Raw genomic sequence first — 14,388 nt, forward strand, 5'->3', positions numbered from 1 at the left:
AGGGGAGAGGGGTGGAGGAAGGGTTTTCTCTTCTGTCTGTTTTGCAAATTGAAGTCCACGGAAGCCACGGGAGTCAATGGAGTCACACCAGCAGAGCCTTTAGCCTTTTCTTTTCCTGTAAAATGAAAGGAGGAAAGCAGGGAGAGGGGTTTTTAGCATTCCATTTTCTTTCTCTTCTGCAGCAGACACGGAGAACGGGTCTCAGTGCGTGTATCAAACACGTCGTAATGCCCCAGCCTCAAGCCCTGCTGCTCTTGTAACTATGCAAATGGAGTTTTGTGGAACGGGGAATCGCAACGGAATTGAGAGCCTGGAAGCTGTCACCCCCTTACAAAGGTACCGTGGTCATCCCCACGCTGTGGGGTTTGTTTCCAGCTTGAAGTAAATAAGAGGCCCTTCTGCGTGCCAGTCTCAGGAATGCTAGTGACTTCTCACTGCCCTTGGCTATCTTGTTTTTAATTTAAGAACCATGCAAGTGCACTTAAACAACCATTGTTTACTGGTGTCATTGTTATCAAAGCAAGTAAAGACATCAGGATCTGCATTGTCCTCGGGTTTTATTTTCATTGTGTCAGGCTACAATGGGACTTTGAGCATCTAGTTCTTGTCTAAGGGCACCGTTCAACAGGAAATTGATTTCCATGGGTGACAGGCGTGGAGGCTCCATGGGTTCCCGGGTGAGGCACACACAGCAGCACCAACATGCTTTGGGTCTCTATCCCTTTTCTTCTTGGGCTGGGGCTCTCAAATCCTACCTGCCTTTTACTGAACCCACACGTCTTCCTCCAGAGCACAAAGACATTGGTGCTTGAGTGTAGTCAGTGTTTCCCATGAACTGTACCTGGTTCCAAATTAGGCGAGCGCTAAGGAAAGAGGCAAGCACATGTGGGGTGGGGGGCAGAGATTTTTACAGAGAATAACTGACGACGCATCACCATGGACAGGAGCCTTAAGGGCAAAACACAGTGCTTGTCAGTTCACGTTTGTCTGGTCTCGGAGAAGAGTCATTTTCAGGCTCTGCATCGTGATAGCTATAACAAGCTGAGTTGAGAGACTTCAATACATGCCCGGCTATGAGTATGGACACTGATGAGAAAGCTTATGTGTGCCTACTCACATTCATTTCATACAAGTAGACACTTAGCTCATTCAAAAATACAGCTGGCATGATAAGCCTTTGAGAGTACGAAATACATATGAGGGTGTTCAGTTTCCAGTCAGGGTTATGCCATTTTTAATGGCCATATACTTACCCTGTCTGGTGCATTTATTCATTTTTGAGCCCAACTAGATTAAATGATTTTCGTCATTTTTTTTCACCTCTGTTGACATTGTCTGACAAGACTGTTCAGGCTCAGACTGCTTAGGAAAAATAAACTTTGGTGCCAGATTTTGAGCCATCAGCAGTGTTCCCTCTCATCTTTATTCTATTATTCTGTTGCAAAGGAACTTTCAGCTCGGGAGCCACAATGGAAAGAAAACAACTCCAGCTCTCTCCCCCCCCCCCCCGCTCCCCTTTTTTCCATCTTGTGATCTTAACCCAGCTGGTGAGGGAGAAAATTCCCATGTGAGGCATGTGGGTGGAGCCCAATTGTGTAAGCTCCATGCTCGCGAAGTGTTTGGCATGGATCCGCTCGCTCGCTTTGTTTTCCGTGGCCGGACACAGAGGGAAGCCACATTCAGCACATTAACAGCTGCCACCTGTTGCTCTGTGCTACTTCAGAGGAACCCTGAGGCTGGGGAATCACACTGTGCTCTGGCCCTTGATCTCCAGGGAAGTTTGAGATATCAGGGGTGTGCATTTGTACCCACGTTTTTCTTGCTTTTGCAGGACGTGATGCAGGTGGGTTTGGGAGTCCAAATGGAGAAGAGGTCCTTGGAGCAACTTGGGCACTGCTTTGGTGCAGGTCAGTAGGAGGAATTTTCAGGCTCCATTTGATGTGGCTGTCCTGGAGACAAACTCTTCTTGGTTAATTCGCTGTGGTCAGGAATTCTGCTGCCACAGACTACTCTTGAAATCTTAAATACCTCAAGCATAAGTACAAGGAATAGCAAGAGAATGCAAAGAGAAAGATCTTACTAACCTTGTCAATGACATCTGTAGGACATCCACCGATTTCTCCCCTCCTCTGTGCAGTAGAGGTTAAATCAATCTCCATTCCTATGCACTTTCCCGTACATATGTAAAGCAAAAAAAAAAAAAAAAAAAAAAAAAGCATATCACTAATGCAGCTAATTCTCAGTATCTTGAAGCAATTGACACAAGTACATGAATTAACTCATCACTTTATATCACTTGAGGCAAATGTGCTATTTGGAGTACCTCTTGGTAAGAATAAGCAATTTAAGATCCATTAGTATTTGGAATATTCTGCTTCATTAAAACCACAGTCGTCCCTAAATGTAAATGAGTGGAGAGAAGAAGCTAACAACCTCTTGGTTGTAACTAGACAAACTTAAAAACTCTTTATATTGCAGAGTACTGTAAAAAGATTTTAATATAAATACAAGAAAGGCCTTACGTTTCCAAAAGAGGGTTCTCCTACCTTGGGTTGAAGTTTCTCCTACCTTTCTTAAGTTTGAAAACTACAGTGTGGATTGAGGGGGAGAAAGCAATTCTGGTGTACAGATTTTAAGCTTTTCATATCGTTCCAGAGTAGTTTTGCAAGACACTGTGTCTGTGTTCCATTCTGCTACTTTGCATACCGAATTCATTCTCCTTTATAACGGCCACAGTGCCTAAGATTATGGCAGAGCTGGGATTATTTTTTTAAATAATAAATACCTATTTTCTGTTTTCATTCAAAATTTCCAAATTATTCAGGGCCCCCTTGCCCTGGGCTTGACCTGAAGAACTGTAAGATCAAATCACTTTCTTTCATTTATGATACTGTGTTCTTTTATGGTAAGTATTATAAATAATATAAAAGCAGTGGTTTCAGATATTAATTAGACTTGTGACACATCTATAGTGCACTAAACAAAATATATATTACAATGATTTGTGGTAACAGAACAAGGAAAGAATCCTGAAAAACTTATGGAAAAAATAATGTTCTTTTTCTCCTCAGTTCAGTCACATTCAAGTTGCAAGAAGTTGCTCAACTTTAAAAAGCTATTTTTGTCTAAGCAGTAAAGGTAGGGATGTTACAGAAGTCACAGGGATTTTTGGAAAAACTAAATCCTTTCACCGTGGTGCCTAATTTAGTCTTAAGTCTTTTCCAAATGTTGAAATACACTTTCAGGGCCACAGACCTTACAATTCATACAAAACTGGAACATCTGCAGGTAATGGCTGTCGACTGCATGAGAGATGGGTACTATTTCACTACTGAAGAATGAATAGTTGGATCCAGGCTAACACAGAGTACAACCTGCCTTTCACTCTTCACCAAGGGGCCAGTCCAACTTTCCCTGAAGCCACTGATTTAGGTGAAATCACCGTACCGCGAAGTAACTGATCAATGCAACAAGGTACAAAAGCGTGTCCGTTTTGACAACATGGTGCTCCTGGAAGGAACATACTAGGTGACTGTTGCCACGCAATGTTCTTCCCTTGGAAGACAAATCGCTTCCTACTTTATGCAATTTACACGTGTGGTTTGATAAGATCTCATGCCCTGTTGAAATAGCAACACAGTGCTGAGCTGAACTCGCTGCTACGCTGGCTGATAGGGTTGTAGACAGGTACGCCAAAAATAAATGGTGTCCTGACTTTGCACATGAAGAGCACAAAATGTATTCCAAGACTACTGTGTGTCCATTGTATGGCTTAGATCAGAGTTAGATTAACTCTGAAATATCAGAAAAATAGTTTCCATATCCAAAGAAAGGCACTGGACTCTGGTGAATCAGGATTAGTGTTCTGCAGCTGTAGGGAAGATGCTTTATAATTAAGCCCACACTCTCCAGCAGATCTCGGTTGGAGGTACCAGCAGTCTTTGGCAAAAACTGGTTTGAAATCAGCCTAGCTTCTGGCTGAATAGCTCTGCTGGTGAGGAAGAAAAGCCTGTGTGTTTCTATGGCTCCCATACAGCAAAAGTTCACTTAGAGTATCTGAAAATGTGGACCCAATACATCTTTATTTTCTTGCTTTTCATTTCTCTGCAAGATTTATGATTCTGTAAAAAAAAGAGGCCTACTTACAAGAATGGTTGCAAAATTAACCATTAATTGTCTGCTCAGATGGACGTGATGTACACAGTGCAAAATGATCCTTAAATAACAGAGCAGAAGTCAGGTTAAATCAGGAATTCCAATGCATTTTGCTTTTCTAGCTTACTGATCTGCGTATAGATGCAATGGGAGGTAGACCACCGTGTCAGGAAGAAGACCTGTGCTGGCTGGATTGCAAGAACAGAGTTGCAAAGACTGCTGACCTAAAGTTTGAGGCAAGCTAAGCAGGATCTTCCACCTGACTCATAAGTATTCTACATCAATATCTCTGATAAATATCTAAACGTTTGAACACAGAAATAATATCAAGGGTACTTCCCTCATAGCTGAGTCAAGCTGTGACAACAGGTCCTGAAAGAGGATATTTTTATAATACTTTATCTTGTCATCATCCTTTTTTCCAATGTCTAGTTGTTCAGGGAGGAATAGCAAATTCCTTTCATGTTGAATGGGTTTAAGGGCAGTTGGTTGTTTATTTCCCCGAAGCTACGCAGTGCCTTGTGTCTCCGCATCAGGGCGAGACTGAAGTTCGTGTCAGGCAAATTCCACAGTAATGTTATATTTAAAATCACTTCTAATGTTAGTTTATCCCGGCTGATAGAAATGCCCTGCTTTCCCATCTCTGCATTACTACGCAATCTGGCCGGAAATAGCTCAAGTTTGATAGCACACACAGGTATAAATTTAGTCAACTGTTGGCAAACACTGGCTCATTACCGTGTCCTTGAGGTGACCCATTTCCACAAACCTTCACTTCGGTAAGCCTGCGTCAGAGTGACCTGTCCCCGCAGGCCACAGAGGAAGAGGGAGCTCCTGACTTGCACCCGGTCCTTTTGCTACCGGCGTTGCATTCCCACCGGTCTCCGCTCGCCCCACTTGCAAGCTGGCCCATAGCTCCAATCCTGAAGTCTGTGCTGCTATTAGAAACGTGCTCTCGGGAAAAGCTACCGGGCAAGAGGCTGTTGCAGGCAGCTCCTGGCCGGGAAGGATGGCAAGCGGGGCCGGAGCACTGCCGTCAGGGCCACCTGTGTGAGTAAGGCAGGCAGGAGAGCCGCACGTCCCTGCCGTGTGGGGGCTAAGGTGTCACAGCACCCGGCTTTGGACTCCTTCCTCACCTCCCGTCACGCCACCATTTTTGGTGCCGGGCACGTTGTTGTGGCAAATTCCAAATGAAAACATCGCGGCTGTGGCATTTTGGCAGTTTCTTGGCCACAAACCTATGCAGTCCGTGGGCCTGAAATGAGACTAATAGAGCAGCTTGCAATTCCTAGAGCTCTTATTTTAGACTCTCTCCAAACTCAAATGGACATTCTTACTTCATTGCTTCACACTCAGTTCAGATTTGAAAGAGATCTTGTCAACCGAGAGCCATGAAACATTTTAAAGTGATTAATAAGACTGCATACTTACAGCAAAGGAGGACTCCTGCAGGACTCTGCCTACATTTCCTGTTCACGTCAGATAACAATTCATCCAAGTAAAGTAGATAACAAGTGGATTTTTTTCATATGCATCCATAACAAAGTCTAAACAACAGGAATAACAACAAAGTGCTTAATACACGATATTTTCAGAACAGAACAGATTAAAAAAACACTCTCTGAAAGAAAACAAACTTATTCATATTATAAGTCCTCTGCCCAGTTCTCCAAATCACACTTTTACCTGTCTAAATACATGCAACATTAAACTCTCTTCTCATCCCTTCAGCTGCCTCGGTGACACGTACTCTTCCTACGTGTACGTCTCAGTGCCACCGACACACGAGACTGCGCTTCTTCAGGCAAACTCCTGGGGCTCTGGGTATCGGGGTATGGAAGCCAAATCTCACAGTCGCCTCTAGTGCTATAACCCCTGCCCTCCTGGAGCTGACTGCGTGCCAGCCTGCGGGCCGGCTGAGTCCCCGGGCGGTGTCACTGCCACTGCCCAGGCACAGGAGGGGGATCCTGTTTTCTCGCAGATGGCCCGTGTTTGCTGTGTGCAGCCAAGGGACATGTACCACTAAATGGCAGGCTGTTTGGCTGGAGGCTTGCAGGCTGGAACAACCTCATCAGGAGGGGTAGTGCCACGCAGCTGTATACTGTTCCCAAGGAACACAACGGTGGCCCTCAGAAACAGGCCAGCTATTCACTGCTGGGACCAGCTACACCTGTATCGACACGTCACCTTTTCTACTTTTATGTTGCCAGCATCTTTAACGAGGAAACTCCGCTGTTGCTTTCCACACCGCCTGTGTAGTTTATATTTTTTTTTTCTTTTTCTAATGCGAAGGTTAGGCATTTCTTTGCTGTAATTTTGGATAAATTTTCTCCTCTGCTTGTCTATGTTTTTTCCAGCGACAGAGTGTCAAGAAAGTCTCTAGCCACTTGGTAATACTATTTGCAAAGCTCTTCCTTGTTTCCTTAGAGCAGAAAGCTGTCTGTGCTCACACTGGAGAAGAACATATGCTAAGAAATCCACTGTTGCTTTTGTGCCCCATATAGCATTTCTCTTTCTTCCCTTAGGGAAGAGCAGTCACAAAGAGTCCCCTTACTCTGTGTTAAGAAGTGGAAGTGCTTACAGTGATAGTAGCACTGCCTTACCCAAATAGGCCAAGAGCCAAAGAACTCTGAGCTAGTCTAACTACTGAGGTTGAAACAGATTTATAAAAATATCTACCTATCTTTATTTATTTATTTGTATATACATTTCTCATCCTCATTTTTTTTTTCCCCCTCTGGTAACCTGATATTTCTGCAAGTCTATTCCTTTGTTGCATTTTGGCTTCACTTCCTGTCAAATTATTTCATTTTCTTTAGCTTCACCTGTCAAAATACATGAGCTAATTCTCTTTGTGATGACCTGCCACTGCTGCTTAGTCTCCAGTGACAGGATGCAGCAACTACATGTCTGCAAAGCCTGTGCCATGAAAATCACCTGGGCACCTTTACATACACATAAGCAGAGAAGACAGACGCAGACTGAGACACCTTGACCAGCTTAGCTCTGCTCTCAGGTGCTGCCAAACAAGAAACCTCTGCTCACAAACACTGCCCTTTCATATCTTTCATCTCTGGGTTGCCAAATGTGCGGTGTGTAGGGTCTGACACAATGGACACCACCATTTATCTGACTTTATCCCTCATTTGTCCCTCACCAATTCTAAAATACCCTCTGGGGGAACTTTGAGGGTAGCACAACATTCTGGTATAATGAGTGTTCTGAAAAAAATGTCTTATTCTATGAATTGACTGCATACTACCTGACTAAAGGCAGCAGCAAAGGGAGGAACTCTGTAATACTACGGTATTTATTTTTGTCATTTTTACTGCTGTGATGCTGGGTGTTGTAATTTATCTGACTTCTCACTCAATGTGCAGAGCTACGATAGCTCCATGCCACCTTGCAGCACAGAAAGTCCTTGTCTGGCTAGTCTGATGGTTGTCCAGCAAGTCATTACTTGCACTGGGAGTGGTGAAATGCAAAGCCAGAGTATCCTGGGTAAACAGATACCTCTTTCATCTCCCTTGCAGAAGTGGGTGAGTGAGAATTGGTGTTACACAAGACTGCGTTGATGCTGTTCAAAGTGATGAGTTTTACCCTTAATGTTATACCGAGGGAACACATGTGGTGACCAGTGACTGATTACCTTCACAAAGCTCATTTTCACTCAGCAGTGGTGAGTTTCAGAAGGGTGATAATAATGGATATCATTGCCTAAGTCCTCTCTCACGTGTTGTCCACTGTCCCATGGAAATCAAAAAGTGATTAATTCCTCTAACAGCTTTTGTCGTACTCTGGAAACATTGGCATTAAGTGGCAGATACTGCATATTTACCTATAGGAGCAAAAAGTCCATAATGGGCCCCCTTTAACAATGAAAACTGAGGACAATACATCAATCAAAGAACTAGAAGAATGTCTGTAAGGAAATAAGACTATTCATAGAAACAAAGCTCCCAGCAGGGATTCAGGACTTCCACAGGACCAGGGATGAACAGGAAGGCTACGTCTACCTGGGAGCTTGCATGCTTGAAGAAACCGAATCGGAGCTGGAGGCTTCGGAGGGGTGCTTGGCTGACCTTGGAGGTGCGGGTTACACAACCTGAATAAGGAAAAAATAGATGGCTCACATTACCTGTTAAAATAAGGAAATACTCCTCTTTGGGAGATTTTAGCTGAGCTGCTTCCAAGCATGAACCCTTCTGAAAAAGGGCACAAACATATAGATTACCGGAGATCCAAAAGGGCTGAAGGTAATACCTGCCAGCGGCAGTTTGTCAGGAGCGCACCATCCTCTACGGCAAAAGGCCCAGCAGAGGAGAAGATTGCAATGGCCGATACAGGTGCCTCCTCCTGCCTAAGGGGCTCAGATTAGCAGCTCGCTCCTCCTCATAAGTGGTACCAACCGCGGAGGCAATAGCGCTGGGTTAGGGCACCGTTATCACTCATCCTGTACCGCTTCCATGTAAGAAGCGGCAGCTGCTCAACCCCCTGCCCCTGACGCATGCCTGAGCAGCACCTCACAGGGTGCACAGTGTCAGTAGGAAATTGAAGTAATGAGGCTCAATTAAGCAGCTCCCCATACAGTCGTGGATGAACTCGTCCCAGCAAGAGTACCTAGATCCAGTGGCTCAGCAGGGTGGTTGTGTGATGTGCAGCTGGTTCAAAGCCATTTCTAGAACGCTGAATATTCCTCCTCCCTGTGGGACACGCTTGCCCTTTTGAGTACCACACACACGGGGTGTAGCCAGGGGGGCCACAAAGACAGAGGGTTTGAATGCCACCCCTTCCATTTTTATACATGCCTGTTTACCCAGAAGTAAGAATAGACAAAGGGAGAAAAGGTCTCCACCTTCATAAAAATCAAGAAGGCTTTGGCTGACATAACACTGGTTTGCTCCTGCAATGAAATTTGGGCATCATTTAGCTTTGCTCTCATTAGTGCACATGCAGGACAATACTCACCTTCACTTAGAGGGCCAGCACAAAATGTTGTGCCTTTTCTTCTTCCCAAGTGAGTCTTCAGTGTGGGATTTACATGGCGGCCAGAATTTTTGCAGCCTTTTCCCAACGGCATATTTCTGCAGAAGTATACAGATCTGAAAAGATAAACCATTTATTCCCATTAAGAGTACTTAGGGAGAAAAAAAAAAATCAGTCTTATTTAAATTTAGTATCATTAATTTTTTTTTTTTTTCTCACTAGGCCTTTTTTCTCCAGCTGCTTTCACACAAACTATGCTCTTAAACTTCCAGCCACGATGGAAATGGAAAGTCAGCCTCTGATGTTTCTGAGGTTAGGCGACAGAAACTGTACTTCCTTCCTTTAGGGAAGCAATGCTGCTTACAGTAGATTTTGCACTTTTTGCAACATGCAAGTCACTTAGTTGACTTTTGCTATAACAGCATGTAAAGTTTGCAGAACATATATAAGCTTGTACTCAGTATTTAAAGGAGCAACACTGCTCACTGCAGAACACCACTCAGCTGGGCAGCTGCGTGGCAAAATGACCTGGACGTACAGTGGTGGGGGACTTCTGGCGTGGGTTTGGGCAGGAGGTGGCCCCTTTGCAAGGTGGCATTCAAAGGAGGAGACGAGAAGTCTAGTTAATTCAAGGGTCCCAGGTATTCTGGGAAAGGTTTTTACCGACTGACAGTAAGACAGCGTTTGCATAATTGCCCAAACATGTAGCCTTTGAATAATAATAATATTGCTGTTCTCTGAGATACACTTTATTTTCAGAAGTGACCTGATAACGGCAGAAGCAAAACACTCAATTTCACAGTTACGTCGAAACAAAAATAATTACAGAACACATGCAAAAATTAAAATCTATTACAGGCAATTTGTGCTAAGAAACTAAACATCCCCTAAAGCTAGACAGCTTCAACCATTTCAGTTTGGTTTTGTTATGATTGGTTATCCTCTCTGTAACACTATTTAGGCCTGAGATCTATTCTTCATGTCTACTCTAATCCCCTTCTTTTGCCGTCTTCCATCATGCTAGAGATATTCTAGGTCCTAGACAATGTGGATATTCAATTAATGTAATTAAAATGTAACTACAACCATCTTTTTCATTTTTCTTATCACAAAAAAAATTACATATTGAATCCTAACAAACTTTATGGACGTGATTCTCATTTTGAGTCTTATGCAGTATCCACTGGAGACGGACAGGATAATTTCCCATGAATCCAGCAAACACTGATACAAATAACACAGCAACAAAAAAACACTCATAAAAAAACCCTTGTAAAAATTACAGGAATGCAAGAATCTCCTTGACTGAAGACATGCAATCCCTGAATCACTGAGGAACCTACTCGTCAGCTTTCAACCTTCCTGATAACACCACCCAAAGAAAAAGAAGTTTCTTTTCTCCTTTCTAACCATATTTTGAGCTGCCTAGAAAATCATAACCACAACTTAGCTTTCCGTACACGTCCCCTCAAAAAAGACAACACAGCAAATGACCAGACAAGCCACTGTTAAGCCCTGTTAAGTCATTTGGGGGATCACCTTCGGGGGCTCCTGAGATTTTTTTGTTCACCCTCGAGGTCTGTAGAATTTTTGCCACCAGTGCCAGAAGACAGAGGACCTGGGTCAGCCTATCCCTTTTGGTACTCTAACTGCTCCTATCTGGCCATGGTTCATGTGTTGGCTTTGTGTGGCAAGGTTTTAGTGGCGGGGGGGGTTGCAGGGGTGGCTTCTGTGGAAGGCTGCCGGAGGCTTCCCCTGTGTCCAGCGGGGCCAGTGCCGGCCGGCTCTGGGACGGGCCCGCCGCTGGCCAAGGCCGAGCCCATCAGCGATAGTGGTAACGCTTCTGGGATAACATTCTTAAGAAGGAAAAAAAGTTGTTGGGACGGAAATGGCAGCTGGAGAGAGGAGTGAGAACATGTAAGAGAAAGAACTCTGCAGACCCCCAGGTCAGTGAAGAAGGAGGGGGAGGAGATGCTCCAGGCGCCGGAGCAGAGATTCCCCTGCAGCCCGTGGGGAAGACCCCGGTGAGGCAGGCTGTCCCCCTGCAGTCCATGGAGGTCCACGGTGGAGCAGATCTCCACCTGCAGCCCGGGGAGGACCCCACACCAGAGCTGGTGGGTTCCCGAAGGAGGCTGTGACCCCATGGGAAGCCCGCGCTGGAGCAGGCTCCTGGCAGGACCTGCAGATCTGTGGAGAGGAGCCCACGGAGCAGGTTTTCTGGCAGGACTTGTGACCCCGTGGGGGACCCACGCTGGAGCAGTGTGCTCCTGAAGGACTGCACCCCGTGGAAGGGACCCACGCTGGAGCAGTTCGTGAAGAACTGCAGCCCGTGGGAAGGACCCACGTTGGAGAAGTTCGTGGAGGACTGTCTCCCGTGGGAGGGACCCCACGCTGGAGCTGGGGAAGAGCGTGAGGAGTCCTGCCCCTGAGGAGGATGAAGTGGCAGAAAATAACGTGTGATGAACTGACTGTAAACCCCATCCCCGTCCCCCTGTGTGGCTGGGGGAGTTGGTAGAGAATCCGGGAGTGAAGTTGTGCCCGGGAAGAAGGGAGGGGTGGAGGGAAGGTGTTCTGAGATTTGGGTTTATTTCTCATTACCCTACTCTGGTTGATTTGTAATAAAGTGAGTTAGTTTTCCCCAAGCTGAGTCTGTTTTTGCCCATGACGGTAATTGGTGAGTGATCTCTCCTGTCCTTATCTCGACCCACAAGCTCTTTGTTATATTTTCTCTCCCCTGTCCAGCTGAGGAGGAGGAGTGATAGAACGGCTTTGGTGGGCACCTGGCAACCAGCCAGGGTCAACCCACCACAGTTCATCAGCAACGTATTTCTGAGAGGACAACACAGCATTTGTTCCAATGCTGTAAGTGGGAAAACAAATCCGGGTACCAGCGTGCTGTGTCTGTCCTCTTTCCTTTAGTGAGTAGTTAGAGCACCATGACAGCACTACCAAGTCCCGACAGACTTGGAGAGAGCGGCACCAAGCTGTCCATCAGGCAGCAGAGAAGGGTCTGACAGTGAGTTAGAGCTGAAGGGAATGAGATAGAGAACATTTGCCTCAAGTGCTGAGCAATCACGGAAGATAACTACCGTAATTTGTGCCTCTGCATAGCGACCTCCTTGGCTACGTGCAGTTCTCACTGACACTAAAGTGGCCCCAGTTAATGGGCTTCCACCACCGCGACCAAGGGCGGAATCTGCACCTCCTCTCTTCCTATTTGCTTCCTATAAACAATTACAGATGATCCTGTCCTCAGCCTCATGGCTGAGGGCCAGTCTGCAGATACCACTTATGCCATCAACACCATCAAGGAGGAAAAAAGTTGCAGCAGGTCTGACCTATGTATGCTTAGTACAGGGTACACCATCAGTCGGCTTCTTGACTTGGTTGCGCTCCCAATCATCTAGTGGGAAATCAGGGACAGAAAGAAAGTACTTAGCAATGAATCCTAGCATTTTTTTCTTTCCTCTGCATTCCTCCCCCACCTTCATTTCATAGCTTTGCTGCCAAAGGCCGAGGAGTTAAAAAAAAAAATGGTGCAAGTCTAAAAAGCCATTTTTGGTAATGAGTTTCCCAATCCATGCTTTTCCAGGTGGCTTATTTTTATCGCACACACCATAACCTAGAAGTATCCTACAGTTTCTCTCCTGACAGGTTGGATATTTAAATGCACAACCATTTATACTTTCAAGAATTCAAATCTGCAGTTTCAAAATGGAATTATGCCAATCACGTAGGCCATCTGGCTAAACTCATTGTTAGGAAGTTGTAAATAAGGATGACATGGGGTCACTTAATGGAAAGGCACTGACATTTCATCCATGGTTTATTACTATCCTCTGGTCCAAACCGAAGTGAGCTTATGGTCTCAGCTTAGTTTTCAGTGGACAAACTGTCTCTGTCACAATTTCCCTCCTCCTACTGTAAAGAATCCATATGCTGCAGAAAGGATTTTATGGAGTCAGTTCTGTGGCCCGCACCCTGGCAGCATGCTCACTGACTTCAACAGCACATTTCCCACATCTGGAAAGGCACCACAGAAATTAATTCTGTACAAGTACGATGGTCAAGGAGGACGCATACACAGACCCGTGCCCTTTCGCTTACAAAATCATAAGACTCAACACTAAGTTAAAGAAAAAGAATTCTCATCGTAAAAGCAAGAGTAGGTTGCAGGGCTGTAACACACTAGAACTCTGGAAGACTACCCTGCTCATGCACCCGTACACCCAAAGTCTATTTGCAATTGCCTCTTGGCATAAAAAGTAGCTTTGATTTAGAAAAAGGCTCAGAACTGGTATCAGGATCTCACTCATTTATTCCTCCTAGGAAATACGTTGTTGTCTTCTCGTCTCCTCAGAGGGATGTGTCTTTGTAGGCAGGGTCAGCACTGTCAGGGGAGGGGAAAAAGCATCATTTGCGGATTCATGATCATGGTTTCAAGAATCTTCTTGGCTGGGCACTAGTGTTAGTGTACTTGTGTATGTGTTTGAGGGAGGATAGGGTCTCAAAATAAGTAAAAGGCAGATTCAAGGAAGAGAGTAATCTCTTCTGTGTCCTTAGTGAATAGGACAAGAAATGGGCTTACCTGCAGCTAGAGATGTTAAGGGACGGTACAGCTAGAGAAGCACTGAGAAAGACTGCCCAAGGAGGTGTGGTCCCTCTTGGTAGAGGTGCTTGAAAGGAGACTGTTCCTGGGGAGATGCAGATATGGTTGAGGACAGAATAAATAACCTCTTGATAGACATTCCAGCCCTGTGACTGACAAAAACGTTTTACTCCCTTCCACCAATTTGCAGGTTTCTGAGACCTTCTAGCCCGCTCCACTGAGAGCAGTGACAAAATATCTCAGTTCTTCCCATCTGATCTCACGTGAGAGTACACCAAAAGCAGCAAGGAAAACAGACAGGGAAAACGTAGCCTCAGAGCATGAAACTTGGAAAATAAGGATATACTGGGGCATGTGAGCCATCCCTCAGTCTCCAGGTGAAATACTGGGGCTTGGCAGGTGTGCAAACAGAGCCCACTCCGGTGCGCGGGGTGTGTGTCTGCCTGACACCAGAACAGCTGGTAGCACAACCAGCCTGTGGGTCATCCAGATAATTCAGTGGTCTCCTAGCATTTATGAGCAATTATTCAGCAACATCCAATAATTAAAAACAAATATGCTGCAGGTAATACAGAGAACAGCTGACAGAGTCCGGGAGTAAAGACACTATGTAAAAAAAATAACACAACAGGCTGCCA

General features: G+C 45.2%; 1 long non-coding RNA gene across 1 annotated transcript; it reads right to left on the reverse strand.

Annotated features, from left to right (window-relative positions):
* Positions 1-5,594: 5,594 nt before the first annotated feature.
* Positions 5,595-13,835, reverse strand: LOC115351918. The gene is made up of 3 exons (XR_003926949.1): positions 13,730-13,835; positions 9,124-9,257; positions 5,595-5,702 (listed from the first exon to the last, which is right to left on the reverse strand). It is a non-coding gene; the product is annotated as an uncharacterized LOC115351918 (long non-coding RNA).
* Positions 13,836-14,388: the final 553 nt, after the last annotated feature.

The sequence above is a fragment of the Aquila chrysaetos genome, chromosome 16 (assembly GCF_900496995.4).
Source record: "Aquila chrysaetos chrysaetos chromosome 16, bAquChr1.4, whole genome shotgun sequence".
NCBI lineage: Eukaryota > Metazoa > Chordata > Aves > Accipitriformes > Accipitridae > Aquila > Aquila chrysaetos.